General features: G+C 40.3%; 1 long non-coding RNA gene across 1 annotated transcript in view; it reads left to right on the top strand.

The window, feature by feature from the left end:
• The first annotated feature begins 2,811 nt into the window (after positions 1 to 2,811).
• The window catches only part of LOC126980646 (uncharacterized), a 36,627-nt gene continuing 33,438 nt past the window's right edge, over positions 2,812 to 6,000 (top strand). Inside the window, exon 1 of the long non-coding RNA XR_007733437.1 lies at positions 2,812 to 2,975. This is a non-coding gene — a long non-coding RNA (uncharacterized LOC126980646). The remainder of the gene's footprint in view (positions 2,976 to 6,000) is intronic.

Here is a 6,000-nt window from a genome sequence, read left to right as displayed (position 1 = left end):
ATTAGAAGGAACATATTCCCTAAAATTCATCACTATCTCCACCCTTGTCACAATCTAGATCTGCCGGGAGTCGGCAAATTGTGGATGTCAAAGAGATGTCCAGGTAGTGGGGGTGTAGAGAGGAGAGTACACTAGATGGTAAGACAGACCATGAAGGTGTACACACGAAGGTAGCCTGCAAGCAAACCAGATGTGCTGAGTTTCATGAGCGAACCAGAGTCTGGTGTCAGAAATAAGAACAAAAGAACGTAAGGAGTCTGCAAGAGACCGGTTAGCCTATACAAGGCAACTCCTGTACACTCAACCTCACCTTACCTCACCATCCATGGCTTTATCTAACCACTTGAAAGTATCTACAGTATTGGCACCCACAACATGGCCCCCAAGCCTGTTCCATTCGTCCACCACTCTATTGGTGAACCAATTCTTGCCTATGTCTTTGTTAAATCTGAATTTGTCTTACTTAAAACCATTGCTACGCGTCCTACCTGGCTCTTTTACTTTCAAAATCTTATTGACATCCCCTTTATTAAAGCCCTTCATCCATTTATAGACTTCGATCAAGTCTCCTCGCAACCTTCGCCTTTCTAGAGAGTGTAGATTGAACTGCTTCAGCCTGTCTTCATAAGGCAAGTTTCTCACCCCCTGAATCATCTTTGTCATCCTCCTCTGTACAGATTCTAACATCTTCATATCCATTCTATAGTAGGGGGACCAGAACTGAACTTCATAATCGAGATGAGGTCTAACTAGTGCTAAGTAGAGTTTGAGGATGACTTCAGCGCTCCTATTGCTTACGCTCCTTGAGATGAAACCAAGTTATCGAACTATTTATCTCCCTGGCAATCTATCTATCTATGTATCTATCTATCTATATGTAGCTATTTAACCTTCTATTTAATTATTTGTATCTATTTATCTACCCCTAATATTCCTGCATAGAGGAAAAACAGCTGAGTATGAGGAGTTGAAGGGAGAGACGTGCAGGAAAATGTTTATGCGCCGCTCTATTTATCTCTCATTTTCGTACATTTGGTTTCATAGTATTGAATATTTTTTTGACAAGCGATAAAAGTGAGACATGAAAATAAAAAAAAGACATGACATGAAGAGAGACAGAGAGAAAAAAAATAATATTTATAAGAAATCAAATATTATGAAGCTGCGTGGGCCGAGTCTTCGAGGTTTTTGCTTCCGAGGCGTGTGTTGACCCTTCTTGCCTCCTCCTCCTCCTCCTCCTCCTCCTCGTCTTCTTCTTCTTCTTCTTCTTCTTCTTCTTCTTCCTTCCTTCCTCCTCCTCCTCCTCCTCCTCTTCTTCTTCTTCTTCTTCTTCTTCTTCTTCTTCTTCTTCTTCTTCTTCTTCTTCTTCCTTCCTCCTCCTCCTCCTCCTCCTCTTCTTCTTCTTCTTCTTCTTCTTCTTCTTCTTCTTCTTCTTCTTCTTCTTCTTCTTCTTCTTCTTCTTCTTCTTCTTCTTCTTCTTCTTCTTCTTCTTCTTCTTCTTCTTCTTCTTCTTCTTCTTCTTCTTCTTCTTCTTCTTCTTCTTCTTCTTCTTCTTCTTTTCTTCTTCTTCTTCTTCTTCTTCTTCTTCTTCTTCTTCTTCTTCTTCTTCTTCTTCTTCTTCTTCTTCTTCTTCTTCCTTCCTCCTCCTCCTCCTCCTCCTCCTCCTCCTCCTTCTTCATCCAAGCTTCGACCTTCAATGTTGCTTCTCTTTCTTTCATTCAATTATTATTATTTTGGTAGATTTTTTTGTTGTTGTTTTCGTGTAAATTTTAATTAGTTTTGCATTTGCTAGTTATTAAGATTTTTAGTGAGATTAATTTTCTTCTCTTTATCATCATCATTATCATTATCATTTTGCTTCTTCTCTTCTTCTTCTTCTTCTTCTCCTCTTCCTCCTCCTTCTCTTGCTCATCCTACCTCTTATGTATTTTATTTTTCTTTCCTTTTTCCTCTAAATATTATCGTTTCGTATTCTTTCTGCATTTCTATTTACCATTCCTCTTCTTCATTTTTTATACCTCTCTTTATTTTTTTCTTTCTCTTCCTCCTACTTTTTCTCCTCCTCCTAAGCCTCAAGCTGCACGTCCTCCTCCTCCTCTACCTCTTCTTCTTCTTGTCTTTAACCCCGCCTCTTCCTCCTCTTCCTCCTCCTCTTCCTCCTTTTCTTTGTTTATTTGTTCCTCCTCCATCTGCTCCCCTTACATCTCTCGTCTGTGTAATGTAAAAGTGTTCTCCGTGTTCACGGTTGGTGTCCTCTCATACAGAACAAAAGTCTGTGGTACTTAGTAAAAGGAAGCTCTTCATTGCAATTTGTCAACTCTTCATGGAATAATGATATTTTATTATATAAGATACTTTTGTATGTGAGTTATGTATTTGTTTACGTTCCAATAGAATTATGCTAAAAAGCAGATATTTCCCGTGGATATCATTTTTATACTTAATACTGAAAGGAGAAATGTTAACATGAATAAAGAAAAAAATATCTGGAATATAAAGAAATAGGGGTTTTGACAACGACTTCGTTGTCAATACGTATAAAAATATATATTCAAAATACACATAAAATAATGTAAATTCGTGTAGAAAGGAGTCTTTTTAGGAGCAGCGAGTAGCGGGCTTTTTTTATAATTGTTTCCTTTTTTGTGCCCTTAAGCTGTCTCCTTTGTTGTAAAAAAAAAAACTGCATTATATTGTTTTACGGGACCCTTTTCCTGTTTCTATGTATGGGCCAACCTTCATTATATTATTGCACGGTATCCTGTTCATGTGTCTATAATTCTCACCCTTTCTCCTTTTTTTTACCAGATCCTCCGCGTGACACAACCCTGCCTCGCGTCCCCTCATGACTCCCCTTCCCCGAGCCGTGGAAAGTCGAGTCATCTGCACGGACTTGGGCGACAAAAGCAACTCAACTCAACTCAGCGCAACACAACCACCGCTGAGCAACTTCGTCATAGCCAAGTGTTGAAGGGGTGAGTGTTGCGAGCTGGGTTTGATTGTTTGTTTTTTCCTTTCTCTTCTCTGCTTTGGTTTCATCCTGCTGGCTATACGTCCCTACCTACCCTTCCTTCCTCCCTCCCTCCCCTGCCTGTCTGCCTCTCTACCCCCTTTCTCTGTCTGTTTGTCTGTGTGTCTGTAGCTCTTTCATTCGCTTCTCTTATATAACTTTGCCTCACTCATCGGCCACGTTTCTTTTTATTGCCCCTCATTCTTTTTTTCTTTATCAATATACATCATTGCGTTGTTATAGGGAAAGTTTGTTTTCTTCCATAATTCTGTTTTTATTTATTTTTTCTATCTTTAACTGCTGGGGTGAGTTGAATTTTTCCTTTCTTGATTCACTTTTTCTCTCACACTCTCTACGGTCATTGTCACACACACACACACACACACACACACACATAAAATATCGTCCACACTTACACAGCCACACTTCCTCAGCCACACCAACACCTCAGTCACACCAATACCTCATTCACACACCTACACCCTCAGTCACACCCACAGCCACATCGTCAGCCACACCAACACACTTTACAGACACACTATCATCCCCTTCCCCCCTTCCACTACCCCTCACACATACACACTTCGCCACAAGAACTCTCCTCCACCATCTCTTCTATTCCACGTAATCCTAATTGTATCCGTGAGTCTAGGTTTTCCTCAACCCTCGCCCCCTTCCTCTCCTTCCCCCCCTCGACCCCTCCCTTCCCTTCCCAACCCCGTTCAGATCCCTTTCAGCTGCGGTAAAGAACTGGTCATCCCTTTCCCTTTCACACGGAGAGGGTCATATTAGGTCCAGACTTCGCATTGACCCCCCCCCCCCTCTCTCTCTCTCTCTCTCTCTCTCTCTCTCTCTCTCTCTCTCTCTCTCTCTCTCTCTCTCTCTCTCTCTCTCTCTCTCTCTCTCTCTCTCTCTCTCTCTCTCTCTCTCTCTCTCTCTCTCTCTCTCTCTCTCTCTCTCTCTCTCTCTCTCTCTCGTCCTTTCCCGGGTCTCGCAACTCTAAATAAAGTTTCCGATAATAAATTCCGGTTGATGGTTTTCAGTTCGTCTTAATCTGCCAAAGTGCCCTCCCCCCCCCCTCTCTCTCGGTCACTCTCTTTCTCTCTCTCGTTTTTTATATACTTGATGTGTACGTGTATGGCCTTTGCTGGTTTGGGTATTCTAAAACGCGTTCCATTACCCTTTTATTTTGCTGTTCTTTTTCTTTTACTGCTTCTGTTTATCCTCCTTGTGTGTGCGTGTGTGGCTTTGTGGGTTTGTATATTCTTAAAAGCGTTCCTTCACCCATTTATTTTGTTGCTCTCTTATTCTTCTGGTTCTGTTTATCCTCCTTGTGTGTGTGTGTGTGTGCGTGGCTTTGTGGGGTTGTATATTCTAAAAAGCGTTCCATGACCCTATTATTTTGCTCTTCTTTTTCTTCTGCTTCTGTTTATCCTCCTTGTGTGTGCGTTGCTTTATGGGTTTGTATATTCTAAAAAGCATCCCATCACCCATTCATTTTGTTGCTCTTTTCTTCTTGTTTTGTTTCTGTTTTGTGGGTTTGTATATTCTAAAAAGCGTTCCATCACCCATTAATTTTGTTGCTCTCTTCTTCTTCTTCTTGTTCTGTTTCTGTTTTGTGGGCTTGTATATTCTAAAAAGCGTTCCATCACCCATTAATTTTGTTGTTCTCTTCTTCTTCTTGTTTTGTTTCTGTTTTGTGGGTTTGTATATTCTAAAAAGCGTTCCATCACCCATTAATTTTGTTGTTCTCTTCTTCTTCTTCTTGTTTTGTTCCTGTTTTGTGGGTTTGTATATTCTAAAAAGCGTTCCATCACCCATTAATTTTGTTGTTCTCTTCTTCTTCTTCTTGTTTTGTTCCTGTTTTGTGGGCTTGTATATTCTAAAAAGCGTTCCATCACCCATTAATTTTGTTGTTCTCTTCTTCTTCTTGTTTTGTTTCTGTTTTGTGGGTTTGTATATTCTAAAAAGCGTTCCATCACCCATTAATTTTGTTGTTCTCTTCTTCTTCTTCTTGTTCTGTTTCTGCTTTGTGGGTTTGTATATTCTAAAAAGCGTTCCATCACCCATTAATTTTGTTGCTCTCTTCTTCTTCTTGTTCTGTTTCTGTTTTGTGGGTTTGTATATTCTAAAAAGCGTTCCATCACCCATTAATTTTGTTGTTCTCTTCTTCTTCTTCTTGTTCTGTTTCTGTTTTGTGGGTTTGTATATTCTAAAAAGTGCTCCATCACCCATTTATTTTGTTGCTCTCTTCTTCTGTTTCTGTTTCTCTCTCTCCTCCTTCCTTTATCCTGTTCCTCTAAGAAGCCCCACTAACACCATCATCATCACCGCTACCACCATCCTCACTCATACCAGCATCATCATCATCACCACCACACCACCACCACCGCAAATGAGATGATGATATTTAAACGGAAAAGAGAAAACAGTGTCAGTATCAGTATAGCGAAGGAGAGACTAAACACAGTATCAGTAGCATTATAAGGAAAGAAAAACGCAGCATGAGAATTAGTATAACGAAAATGATTACAAACACAAGCTAGTCTATTTAGGGGCAGTGATTAGCGAACTTTTTTTATTCCTCGTTTATTTTTATTTTATTTATTTTTATTTATTTATTTATTTATTTATTTATTTATTTGCCTTTGAGTTACTTCCTTTCCTGTAAAAAAAATCAGTATCATCACATCATTTTAAAAAGCCAATCAGGTTGTCTTCCTCTCTCTTTACTCCCTCCCTCCCTCTCTCTTTGACTCCCTCTGTGATTGGGAAGTAAGACCTGGAAACCTCTAATAATTGACGGCAGAAGTTCAATCCGTTTTCCTCATTTGATCCCGTAAGCCGAGGCCCAGACTAAGGTATATTTTTCACGGAGGAAGGAGGGGGAGGAGGGGGCACAAGGGGGAGAGGGGGAGCGGTGATCTTCTGTGTCCCAGGCTTGTGGCTTTGTCGGTCGCTAATGCTGAATCCACTTGGCTCTGAGCTGC

This window comes from Eriocheir sinensis, chromosome 44 (assembly GCF_024679095.1).
Source record: "Eriocheir sinensis breed Jianghai 21 chromosome 44, ASM2467909v1, whole genome shotgun sequence".
Lineage (NCBI taxonomy): Eukaryota > Metazoa > Arthropoda > Malacostraca > Decapoda > Varunidae > Eriocheir > Eriocheir sinensis.
Note: the sequence above shows the minus strand (reverse complement) of the source record. Positions and strands in the feature narration are given on the sequence as shown.